Source organism: Diabrotica virgifera, chromosome 1, assembly GCF_917563875.1.
Source record: "Diabrotica virgifera virgifera chromosome 1, PGI_DIABVI_V3a".
NCBI lineage: Eukaryota > Metazoa > Arthropoda > Insecta > Coleoptera > Chrysomelidae > Diabrotica > Diabrotica virgifera.
This window is the reverse complement of record NC_065443.1, coordinates 2,997,675-3,011,563: the sequence shown is the minus strand read 5'-3', so window position 1 is coordinate 3,011,563 and position 13,889 is coordinate 2,997,675. Positions and strand designations below refer to the sequence as shown.

At 32.6% G+C, this 13,889-nt stretch overlaps 1 long non-coding RNA gene across 1 annotated transcript; it reads right to left on the bottom strand.

Moving 5' to 3' along the window:
* Positions 1-2,951: 2,951 nt before the first annotated feature.
* LOC126886744 (uncharacterized) lies at positions 2,952-13,580 on the bottom strand. The gene is made up of 3 exons (XR_007698759.1): positions 13,058-13,580; positions 8,984-9,089; positions 2,952-8,768 (listed from the first exon to the last, which is right to left on the bottom strand). It is a non-coding gene; the product is annotated as an uncharacterized LOC126886744 (long non-coding RNA).
* Positions 13,581-13,889: the final 309 nt, after the last annotated feature.

The window sequence follows — 13,889 nt, the reverse complement described above, 5'->3', positions numbered from 1 at the left end:
GAAACATCAACACAAAAAGATACATTTGAAATAAATTATCTAAATATTAGTTTATTGCATGTATTATAATTATTTTAAGGCCATATTAAAATATCTAAATTCAGTGCGGAAAAGTAAAACTTTCCAAACTAAAACGCGTGCGGAAATGTAGACTTTTGCACGCTCGTATAAAAAAAATTTTAAACCCCTCGCAACATCCATAACCCTCCAAAAAATTAAAACGTGTTTTTTCGTTTTTTTTTGTGGTATCTTCGTTTCTAATCATCGTAGAAACTTCTGTTTTCTTTCGTTTTGTAAGGTTTTATTGCCTACAACACTGTATTTTTTACAAAATTTTTGGCCCAAAATCCATTTTTTTTAAATGTTGATATGTAAAACCGAAAAGGGAAAGCACAGCAAACGTGAGCTTTTTCAGCTGATCATAAGAATCAGGAATACTATTCCAAGCGTTGAAAATGATCATGTCTTCCTTCTTCAGGTCATTCACAGCAGACTACTTTTGTGTTGTGAACATTTTTTTCTTCTCCTATATTCAACACAAAGACGTTCAAATTTAGAGCGCATTAGAAATTGTATTTCAAAGCTATTAATGCCAATTTCAAAAGGAGAAAATTTCAACTCGGTTATCATAGCATCAAGAGGATTTTTGACAAATGCTAAAGTTTGATAAAAGCTAATTTATCAAAATGAGATGTAGGTAATGTTTTTCTACCAAGTTTTTTTAAATGGAAATATTATCTATTGTGTTTTCCGTGGATATTTGTGCCAGAGCCGCACCTAAGAAGCCAAAGAGCCACATTGCGGCTCCGAAGCCGCACTTTGCCGACCACTGCGTTAGCGAATGCGAGAATTTGCGTCGATCTATTAAAAATGGTTCCATTCATTCTAATATTTAATTTTCTGACTGCCTTCTCCAAGGCAATATTAAAGAGGAGACACGCCAGCGCGTCTTTCTTAGGCCATTATTAATGTCAAATAACGTACGAGTTTTCTCCTTGAATTCTAACCAGGAGCTTACGTTTTGCATAGTTAGTTAGGTCAACTTAACTAACTCAAGTCTATCATTGCATTATACAGGGTGTCCCGAAAAGATGGTCATAAATTATACCACACATTCTGGGGTCAAAAATAGTTTGATTGAACTCGACTTACCTTAGTACAAATGTGCTCATAAAAAAAGTTACAGCCCTTTGAAGTTACAAAATGAAAATAGATTGTTTTCAATATATCGAAAACTATTATTTTTTATTGAAAATGGACACGTATCATTCTTATGGCAGGAACATCTTAAAACAAAATTATAGTGAAGTTTGTCCACCCCATAAAAAAATTATGGGGATTTTGTTTCCGTAAACCCTCCCAACTTTTGTGCACGTTTCAATTAATTCATTATTGTGGTACCATTAGTTAAACACAACGTTTTTAAAACTTTTTGGCCTCCTAGTATTTTTTCGATAAGCCAGTTTTTATCGAGATGCCAGATTTACGTAAAAATTTTATGGGGGTTTTGTTCCTTTAAACCCCTCAAATGTTTGTGTACGTTCCAATTAAACTATTATTGTGGTACCATTAGTTAAATACGGTGTTTTTAAAACTTTTGCCTCTTAGTCTTTTTCTCATAAGTAACCTTTTATCGAGATGTAGCTTTTTTTTTCAAAATATACCTAAAAATGTAAATTATAAATAAATTTCCAGATTATTAACAGGTCTCTATAATCGTACTTAACTATATGCAAATATGTGGTGGATTCAACCAATATTCAAAATATCTCAATAAACACTGGCTTATCGAAAAAGTACTAAGAGGCAAAAAGTTTTAAAAACATTGCGTTTAACTAATGGTACCACAATAATAATTTAATTGGAACGTACACAAAAGTTTGGGGGGTTTAAAGGAACAAAACTCCCATAAAATTTTTATGGGGTGCACAAATTTCACTTTTAATTTTTTTTTAAGATGCTGCCATAAAAATACCACATGTCCATTTTCAATAAAAAATCTGAGTTTTCGATATATGAAAAAAAAAATCGATTTTTATTTTGTAACTTCAAGGGCTGTAACTTTTTTGTGTGCTCTATTGTATATAGGTAAGTGAGGTTTAACCAACCCATTTTTGATCCCAGAATCTGTGGTATAATTTATGACCAATCTTTTCGGTATAATGCAGTTCTTTTAACACTGTCATAGGGTGCTTTGAAGTCTACGAAGAGATGGTGGGTATTGGTTGTGACTTTCCAGCAGTAAATCCGCATTGATGTTGACCAACAATATCCTTTGTAAAATGTTAAGTCTTTCAAACAATACATTGTCAAAGATTTTATACAGAGATGTTCAGAGTAATGCCTCTATAGTTTTTACAATCCAGTTGATAACGTTTTTTATGTAACAGACATATTATTCCCTTTAGCCACTCTTCTGGTAGTTAGGTACCAATTCATTCTGCCATATAAGTACTATTAGTTAATACTTACACTCTGGGTTTTTCGAAGGTCACTCTATTCTATTGAGGACTATTTTAAATACGCACAGTTCCACATGTATGTATAAATATGTACCTACATGTATCACATGGACTCGACATTACGTCTTGTCTCGATTACTATGGCGGTTTGGCTGTTTTATCTGCACGTGTATTGGTGGTACCCCAGCTATAATTTGTAGGGCCAGTGGAGCTCGTTCTATAGGCGCATACAACCCTTAATATAACTTTTCTTTCCCTTAATAGGGCCTTTGTAAAATCTTGTTTGTTCGTTACTTGATTCCAGTATGGAATTGTGGAGTGTATCACATCAGAATCCTTTTTTCCCCCAAGAATTGGGCATATGGCCGTTCCTAGGGTATCTGCTGCCCGGGTATAAGTAATTTGGCCGTCCTCAACCTTCCCAGAAAGTTATGAGCATTTGTATGTAAAAAAGTTAAAACAATTTTACGTTAAAAAAAAACAAAATCATAAGAAGCATATTGTTTATTTAATATAATATTACAACTAGTTGCAATGTTCTGTATTAAAAGAATAAATACAGGAAAGGATGTTAACTTATCTATTTAATAATGTATATGTTACAGTTCAAGTTGATTATCCAGTTGGAGTTGACTCCAACTAGTTGGAGTCGACTCTAACGGCTGGTTTCAGTAAAAGTTGATTATAAATATAAAATGAATATTTATATTCAACATTTACTAGTAAAAGTAGACTCCAACTAGGAAAAGTATACTCTTCCCAATGCCATTTAGTAAAAGTTGATTCTGATTCACACAAACAGCCGATTCTAGAAATTAAATTAATGTTACTGAATATGTTCAAATTAGTCTAGGCTGTGTCGTCGTCCCCGTTAGTGAAATTACTCCGATTCGAATTTTTTGCACAAACTTACTCAAAAAGAGGTCCTTATAACAAATCTACCGGGTGCCAGGCAGTACCTTGATCGATAAATTGTTTAAACAATTTTTTTTAGACAAATTCACAAAAATAATTTTTTCACTTCGAACAATTTTTTTTAGATCATTTGAGTTATTCTGAGCAAAAAAAGGTATTTTGTGATTTTTCTCTAAAATTGATTGTTGTCGAGTTATACGCGATTTAAAATTTGAAAAATGCAAAAATAGCCATTTTCAAGGCTTAATAACTCGGTTAAAATCCAAATTAAAATTAAAATTAATTTATAATTATTATTATAAAAGTCAGAAAGTGACCAAATCAAAGTTTATAGCCCCCTCTACAAGATCCAGCAGAAATTTTTGTCACTATTTTATTACTAAGCTTTATCTTTAATTATTAACAATGAGGGCTAAGTGTGTATTAGACGGCCGACAATGGTGAGTGCTAAAGAGATGCACCATTTGGGCCGTCCAATGGTGAATCTCACTCGCACTCACATTGACGGCCGCCTCAATACGCGCTTAGCGCTCATTGTTGATAATTAGAAATAATATCTCATTAATGAAATAATGACAAAAATTTCTTCAGGATCTTATAGAGGTAGCTTTTATCTTTGATTTTTTTAGTTTCTGACTTTCATAATATACAGTGAGCACGTAAAGGTTGGAATAAATTCATTTTCTCGCGAATGGACGATTTTAGAAAGAAATCCCGAAACAGGTCAATTTTTATTTTTAAATTACGACTTTTTGGCATATATACCATGTGCCACTAGTGACGTCACCCATCTGGGCGTGATGACGTCATCGATGATTTTTTTAAATGGGAATAGGGGTCTTGTGACAGCTCATTTGAAAGGTAATTCAATTCTCTATTCAATAATATAACTAATAACATAATTTTTTTATACAGCTGCCCAATTTTTTTTATTTTTTTGATTAAATTTACTGACATAAAAAGAAGAATGCAAGTAATTTATTTAATTCAAAATACATTTTACTGCTCTCATAAAACAGAATAAATTGTTTATTTGAAAAATAATCATTGCTTTTCGCTTAAATTAAATGTTCAAACTGTCAAGAGGAAGGTGGGTGGCTGCTTTAATACTGAATTTAAGCAAAAAACAATATTTTTATTTGTCAAACACACATTATTTCCTGTTTTCTGATAGGAGTAAAAAGTATTATGAGTTAAATAAATTACACACATTCTTCTTTTTGTCAAAAAATTTAATTCAAAAAAAATATTTTTTGGACACCCTGTATAAATAATAATGTTAATGTTTATATTACTGAATAGAAAATTGAATTACCTTTTAAATGAGCTATCACGTGACCCCTATTCTCATTTAAAAAAACGTAGATGACGTCATCACGCCCAGACGGGTGACGTCACTAGTATGATATATATGCCAAAAAGGCGCAATATAAAAATAAAAATGGACCTGTTTCGGGATTTTTTTCCAAAATCGTCAATTCTCGAGAAAATAAATTTATTCCAACCTTTACGTGCTCACTGTATAATATCGTATGACTTTTTGCCTTTCGGACAGTTCCGGCGCCAATTACATATTTAACCCTGTTTCAAGTAACTAATGTCGATGTACACTAGCCCAGGGGGCCCGACGGCTTAACGTGCTCTCCGAGGCACAGTGAGTGGGCTCGTGTCATTATTGGAAATGAAAATGGTTTGTCTTTGGCAGGGCTCGAACCCACGTGCACTGGCGTATGAGGCCAGCGATTATGCCGTTACTCCACGGCCGCTCGCTTAATATTTTCAAAGTTATATAAATTTGAAAAAAAAATTATTACTTAAATGGAGCGGCGGATAAAACGGAACGGCGGATAAATGAAGGGCGGATAACCGAGACTCTACTGTATATTCTGTTCTGTATGATACGCAAGAAAAGCTTTAGAATGTTATTTAATAGACTTATAAGGCGGAAGTCCTGGAATAATTTGGCATTATTCTTTTTAGGTAGTGGTATGAAGACTGATTCAAGCCATGTTTTAGGGATAGTCCCTGTATTGTAAACATTATTAAATAGTCCAAGAAGAAGGTCTAAGTTTTCTCGTTGATTAACTTCAACAGCTCAGCTGGTTTTTCATCCTACAGATTTGTTGTTTTTTAGTTGACGTAGAGCATATTTCAGTTCGGACTTCAGTATTGGAAGACCTTCATCGTTTTCGGTATTTAATGTAGGAGGTTCTCTGATGTGATAGAAGAGTTCCTTTATATAGTCTTCCCACATGTTTATTTGTTCTTCAGGGCTTGAAATCAGTTTGCCTTGATTAGATTATTTAGTCCTTGTGAATATGTCGTGCCTGTGAATTCCTGAGTTTCTTATACAGATGGAAGTCATCATGTTTTTTATATAAGTTTTCGATTTCTTCACATTGTTCTGTTATCCATTTTTCTTTTGCAATTTTTATTTTTTGTTTAATGGTTCTATTTAATGCTTTGTACATTGCTTTGTGCTGTTTGAATTTTCTTCTTTTATCCATTAAATCCAATATTTCCTTTGTCATCCATCTTTGCTTCCGTGGTCGCTGTTTTGTGAGCATTTCAGTTGCCGTTGCAAGGGCGAGTCGGATTTCCTCCCGAAGGCGAAAGTTAAGGATGTTTAATTATATGAAAGTGTGCTAAAAAACAATGCGAAAAATTAAAAGCCATTTAAAATACATTGTTACTTCAGACACACTTTAAGCCCTTCATGTACTGCTATCTATATTTACAATTTTCACACAATAAAACCTTTACTTACATAATATGAGATAAAGTAGATAAAAATTATTTTTGTAAATTTAACAAAAATTGGTTAAACAATTTATCGACCGCGGTACCGCGTGACACTCTGTGTATTTGTTATAAGGATTGTTATACGGATGTATTTCTTTGAGTAAGTTTGTGCAAAAAATCGAATCAGAATAATTAACCTAACGGGGACGACGTTACAGACTCTACTAATAAGTAGTTAAAACGGTCAAGACAAAGAAACGCACACTCATCAAAAATGCACTTGAGATTCTCGTATAATCAACATTTACTGAATCGATCCAGGAAGAGTCAACTCCAACTAGTACAAGTTGATTTAAATTTTTAAAATCAACTTTTACTGCTCGTTTCAGTTGGAGTTGACTCCAACTAGTTGGAGTCGACTCTAACTGAGAATCAACTTGAACTGTAACATATACATGCTACAGTAAATTTTGCTTAATTAATTTTTGTTTATTAAATAATCCCGAATATTGTGTGATTTTGTGGGAGTATACAGACCGTACAATATAAATACCGTTGAACGTCATCCGTGTCATAGCATGTGACGTCACATGATACCAACACGAAATATTTAAGTGATAAGTCTGTTCTTTTTTAGAATTTCGCACACACATCGACCACAGTAAAAGCCTCATGCTCACATAGAGAGGGGCGGATATCAAAGAATAATGATGTATGCCCTAAAACTTTTTTTTTAAGGGAATCGCTCGCCAAAAAACGATCGCAGAAACTCCATCCACATCGGGGCGGATATCAGAGAATAATGACCGTATTAGTTGTAGATTTTGCGTTAATTGTGATAAAAAAAAATTAGACATTGCAACACATTAAGAATGTTCATAAACCTATTAGGGCTAGAAATTTTATCTGTAACGCATGTGGTTAAAACATTGTTTTAAAGGGAATGGCTCGGGAGCATCCTAGCACGTGTTCTAGTTCATCACAGATAAATATTTGAAGCCCTCGCCGCCCCTCATATAGAGGGGCGGATATCAGAGAATAATGACTCGAATAGTTGTAGATTTTGCGTTAATTGTGACGAAAAAAATTAGACATTGAAACACATGTTAAAAATGATCATAAATCAATTAGGGCTAGAAATTTTGAGTGTAACGCACGTAGTAAAACATTATTTTTAAAGGGAATCGCTCGGGAGCATCTAGCACGTGTTTAGTTCATCACAGATAAATATTTTAAATTCCTTGCCCCCCCCCCACATAAAGAGGGGCGGATATAAGAGAATAATGACTCGAATAGTAGTAGATTTTGCGTTAATTGTGATGAAAAAAAATTACGACATTGGAACACATTAAGAATGTTCATAAATCTATTAGGGCTAGAAATTTTATCTGTAACGCATGTGGTTAAAACATTGTTTTAAAGGGAATGGCTCGGCAGCACCCTAGCACGTGTTCTAGTTCATCACAGATAAATATTTGAAGCCCTCGCCGCCCCTCACATAGAGGGGCGGATATCAGAGAATAATGACTCGAAGAGTAGTAGGTTTTGCGTTAATTGTGACGAAAAAAAATTAGACATTGAAACACATGTTAAAAATGATCATAAATCAATTAGGGCTAGAAATTTTGAGTGTAACGCACGTAGTAAAACATTATTTTTAAAGGGAATCGCTCGGGAGCATCTAGCACGTGTTTAGTTCATCACAGATAAATATTTTAAATTCCTTGCCGCCCCCCCCCCCACATAAAGAGGGGCGGATATAAGAGAGTAATGACTCGAATAGTAGTAGATTTTGCGTTAATTGTGATGAAAAAAAATTACGACATTGGAACACATTAAGAATGTTCATAAATCTATTAGGGCTAGAAATTTTAAGTGTAACGCATGCAAAACATTTTTTTTAAAGGGAATCGATCAGGAGCTAGGATACATGTGCTAGGATACATGTTCTAGTTCATCACAGATAAATATTTGAAGCCGTCGCCGCCCCTCACATAAGAAGGGGCGGATATCAGAGAATAATGATTTTTTTTTACATTTGACCGGATTCTTTGTCTGTTATATTAGAATTCCGTTAAATAGAGGTCCGTTATATCGAGGTTTTACTGTATTAGCAATAGATTTTGCGTTATCTGTGATGAACAAAAAGACATTCGAATACATATAAAAACTGTACATAAAAGATAAACAGTGATGAGCGCGCTAATAACCGGCAAAATAACGCAAAAGATGGAAAACATATTTAGTTGTGTGCGATAAAAAGAAATGAAACTAGTAGAGTTGGGAAATTTAGCAATAAAAACGTATAAATTCACATTATATTTATTGTTTTCCACCTTTAGACATATCAGAGGAGTATGTCAACTAAAACTGTCACTGTCACAGTGGCAGTTGCCAAACTCGTCCGATACGTCTAAAGGTGGGAAACAATAAATATAATGTAAATTTATACGATTTCATCGCTAAACTTCCCACCTCTACTAGTTTTATTTCTTTTTATCTTTTGCGTTATTTTGCCGGCTATTAGCGCGCTTATCACTTTATTTATTAGGTAACGGTATCCATACTGAACGAACTGTATGCTTGATTAGTAATACATTAATGATTTATATTTATGGTGTTTACTTATTCTGGTGTCGCTCCTAATTTCTGAAACAAAAAGAAGAATGAGTAAGTCTAGCTACATATTTTACACTAAGAGTCTGATTTCTATTTTAAATCAGAACATGCTTTCAACAATACGTAAATATTTCTGAAGAGGTGTCAGAAAGTTAGTGGTTTTCATCATTTATTTTTTTTATCAACTTTTGTAACCAAAATGACTTATTTCTAAAAGTAGGAAAACTAGTTAAACATAGAATTACCTAATTATTGAATGCAGTACTCTTAAGTATGCCTGATTAGTAAATCAATGATTTATGGTGCTTCAGGAAACTAACCTCTTCTGGCATCAAAACAACATAACCTCTTCTGAAACAAAAAGAAGAATATGTAAGTCTACCTACATTTTTACACTAAGAAGCTAATTAGTCTTTTGAATCAGTCTAATAAATATGTTTTCAACAGTGTGTAATTATTTCTGAAGAGGTGTCAGAAATTTATTCGTTTTCATCATTTAGTATTTATAGCCCGATCAGGGAACACAAAATTTTTCGAAAACCTCCAAAAAAATAGAAGAATGAAAATTTGGAAATAGGTAGTTGGAATTGTCTATTATTATATGAGAAAAAGTTTACAATTCTACATCCCCTCCATTTTACAAAAATTGGGAAATACGGGGTGAAAAATATTTTCTCGTGAGTGAAAAAATATACGTTTAAAATAGGAATTGGATAAAATGACTAATTCTAAGCAACTTTTGTTCTATAGAGTTTTTTCACTAAGTCAATACTTTTCGAGTTATTTGCGAGTGAATATGTTCATTTTTAACAAAAAAAAAACATGTTTATGGACGGTTTTTCGCAGATAACTCAAAAAGTAAGTACTCTAGCGAAAAAAAGATTCTTAGTAAAAATATAGCTTATAAAAAATTGAAAAAAATGGTGTACGCGTGAGGTCTGCAGACCCAGTATAAGCAGAGTTGTAGCTAATGAAAAGTAGGTTCTTCTTCGTCAAATTCCAAATCGAATATTTAAATGTGAAATAACCAAAAAACAGAGCACTTTTCGGGGAAAATTCATTACAACTTTCTTGAAAGTGTTTAAATTGGTTCAAAGTGCTCAGTTTTGAAAAAAATTGGGTTGAAAATAAAACATTTTTTTTAATTTTGAAAAAAAAAATTATTTTCATGGAATTAACTTAAAAATTATTAGTAATACCAAAAATCTTAAAGAGTAATAAAATGTACATTTTGCTTTTCTGAATATTTTTCTTTTTTTGTTTTCTTGTTATACTAAAATTGATTCTGCTATGGTTGTTCAAAATTTGCCTAAACTCGTGATTAGTTACTCGTTCAAGCCATTTTAACTACAGCTTTTTCAAAAATAAGCACTTTGAACCGATGAAACTTACAGATCATATAAATAATACATAAGCAAAGTAACTTGTGAAGTGGTAATGATAAAATGTATTTGTGATGCTAATTAATGGGTGATTTTCGCGATTTTTTTACCAAAAAATAAAAGGGGCCAACAATAGTTTGAGCGTAACTCACTTACTTTTAATGTTAGAAGTTTTTTTAAAAAACAAAAATAATCCTTTTTTAAACAATTTAAAAAAGTTTAAATGAATTTCCCCGAAAAGTGCTCCGTTTTTGGGCTATTTCACATTGAAATATTCGATTTGGAATTTTATGAAGAAGAACCTACTTTTCATTAGCTACAACTCTGCTTCTACTGGGTCTACAGACCTCAGGCATACACCATTTTTTTCAGTTTTTTATAAGCTATATTTTTGCTAAGAATATTTTTTTCGCTGAAATACTTACTTTTTGAGTTATCTTTGTGGCATTTATATAATTTATTATTCTAAATGAGAAATAAGCCACAATTTAATTTAAAAAAATGATTTTTATTGACGTTTCGACTTCCAACTTGGACGTCTTTATCAAAATATATAACTATTAGTATAGTATAGTTGATCCAAAAGATGGCATAACCCAGACATCCAAAGTGAAAGTTATCCTTCAACACCAAATTGTTCTATATGGTCTACACATTGTCCAGAAAAAAGTCACACCATTTTGAGCGTCGGGTTTGGGAGGGAGAGGGGGGAGAAATCGGTAAATTCGTAGTTTTTAAGTTTTTCGCCAATATTTCTAAAACTATGCGGTTTAGCATGAACAACCTTCTATACAAAATTGTTCTACATTAAATTTGAAATAAAAAAGGCCCTATGCATAATCTTTCTAAAAGGAATGGTTCCAAAGTTACGGAGGTAGTATAGTATAACTGGTCCAAAAAAGGCCTAACCCAAACATCCAAAGTGAAAGTTATCCTCCAACACCAAATTGTTCTATATGGTCCACATATTGTTCAGTAAAAAGTTACACCATTTTGAGCGTCCGGTTTGGGAGGGAGATGGGAGAGAAGCCGGTAAATTAGTAGTTTTTTTTATGTTTTTCGTCAATATTTCTAAAACTATGCTTTAGCGTAAACAAAGTTATATACAAAAATGTTCTACATGAAATTTAAAACAAAAAATGTTCTATACATAATTGTTATAAAATCAACGGTTCCAGAGTTACGCAGGGTGAAAAGTCCAGGTTTTCGATACTTTTTATATTTTTTGGGCAATATTTATGATACGAACTATACCAAAAACCCAGACATCCAAAGTGAAAGTTATCCTCCAACACCAAATTGTTCTATATGGTCCACATAATGTTCAGAAAAAAGTCACACCATTTTGAGCGTCGGGTTTGGGGGGGGGGGGGAGAGGGGGGGGGGGGGGGAGAAATCAGTGAATATAAAAAAGTATCGAAAACCTCCACTTTTCACCTTCCGTAAATTTGGAACCGTTGATTTTATAGCAATTATGTATAGAACCTTTTTTGTTTTAAATTTTATGTAGAATATTTTTCTATAGAACATTCCTTACGCTAAAGCATAGTTTTAAAAATATTGACGAAAAACGTAAAAAACTACTAATTTACCGACTTCTCCCCCATCTCCCCCCCAAACCGGACGCTCAAAATGGTGTAACTTTTTACTGAACAATATGTGGACCATATAGAACAATTTGGTGTTGAAGGAAAACTTTTATTTTGGATGTCTGGGTTAGGCCTTTTTTGGACCAATTATACTATACTACCTCCGTAGCTTTGGAACCGTTCATTTTAGAAGGGTTATGCATGGGACCTTTTTTATTTCAAATTTAATGTAGAACAATTTTGTGTAGATGGTTGTTCATGCTAAACCGCTTAGTTTTAGAAATATTGACGAAAAACGTAAAAAACTACGAATTTGCAGATTTCTCCCCCCTCTCCCCCCAAACCCGATGCTCAAAATGGTGTGACTTTTTTCTGAACATTATGTGGACCATCCTACTATATCTGAGTTGGAAATCGAAACGTCAATAAAAATTATTTTTTATGTTAAATTGTGGCTTATTTACCATTTAGAATAATAAACCAAAAAGTACTAGTGCCTAAAACTTGTGAATAATTAAACTTAAATAACATAATAAGTCATTTGAATAGGTTTTCATAAAAAAAATTAGAATAGTAACAGTAGGTAAACTGAATTTACCGCCTGTGTTGACGGCTTGAAAAACACGCATACTCACAGAATAAGAAAATAAATCAACATAATTTATTCCTTTGAAACCGTTTAAATCAAACAAAGATAGCCAACTGTATAGAGAAAGAACAGCTGATTGTAAAACCAAGGTTGGAACTATTGAAAAATCCCGCAATATTTAAAAAATCAATTATAAAGTCATGTATCTTGTGAGATACATTGGGCAAAAGAGGGTTAATAATTTCTAAAAGGGGTAGTTCCCTGGGTTGGCTGTATACCTTATAGTTAAACAAACTGGAACATGAAGTAAAACCACTTCTATGTAAAAGGTATATTTACTAAAATTTTTTAAAAATCCCAATGGATTGAATAAAATGTGTTCATCAGAACGTTTCCGAATCTATCGGTCCATCATCAGTGAATTTGAATACTTGCAAAATAGCCTCAGAACCAAACAATGGTTGTGATTATAAATCAATCTACATTGTGTTAAAATAATATTGTAAAGGCTAAACGCCGATGTTCATGGATATAACCTCTGGGAACATGGTGATACTCTAACCGAGGACCCAATCAACCATCCTAGGAGGGTAGCCACAGGGCAGCTTCTCCCTCGTGAATTTAACATTCAAACTACTTACTTATAGCTTCGATGAAGCAGATTGTAAATTAAATCAGGTAATATAAAAAAAATAATAATTTGTATAATTGAAAATGACTTACTCCAACAGGAAAACCAGATAAAAATATAATAATTACCTTTTACGCTGTTTCAGAAACTAACCCAACTGACATTGTTCTTTATTTCTGAAACAAAAAGAAAGAGAAGTAAGTTGAGCTACATAATATGCTGCACCAAGAATCGAATTAGTCTTTTGAATCAGACTAACGAATATGTTTTCAACAGTGTGTAATTATTTCTGAAGAGGTGTCAGAAATTTATTCATTTTCATCATTTATTTTATATTTAGTTATTTATTTTACGGATATACCATTTTTACAAAAGTATAACATTAACCTTTACAAAGCATGGGTTCTATTAAAAAGAAACAAACCAATATTAAAATTAAACAAAATTTAATTAAATCAGTATCTTAAGTTATTAAGTAATGCTCAAAATCTCAACTGATTTCTTAAATGTTGTTGTATATATATACCAAATAATACTACAATTGCTGTGTTCATTGGTAGTTTGCAAAAATTTATCATAAACAATAATATAAAAATAGAAAAATAAAAAATTATCAAAATAAGCCTATAAAAAATAAAAAAAAATGTATTTAATAAATTAAGCTAATGCTCAACTTACCCAGACGAAAACAATTGGGGGTGGGTACTTCAGTAGGAAAAGCCTCGTAATTGTAGTATGCGCAACGATGTTCACACCACTGAGCACAGGTCAAAAGTGTAGTGCTTTTCTGAAACAAAAAGAAGACTAAGTAAGTGAAGCTACATATTTTACACTAAGAATCTAATTAGTTTTCTAAATCAGAACATGCTTTCAACAATGTGTAAATATTTCTGAAGAGGTGTCAGAAAATTAGTGGTTTTCATCATTTATTCTTTGTCAACTCTCATAACCAAAATGACT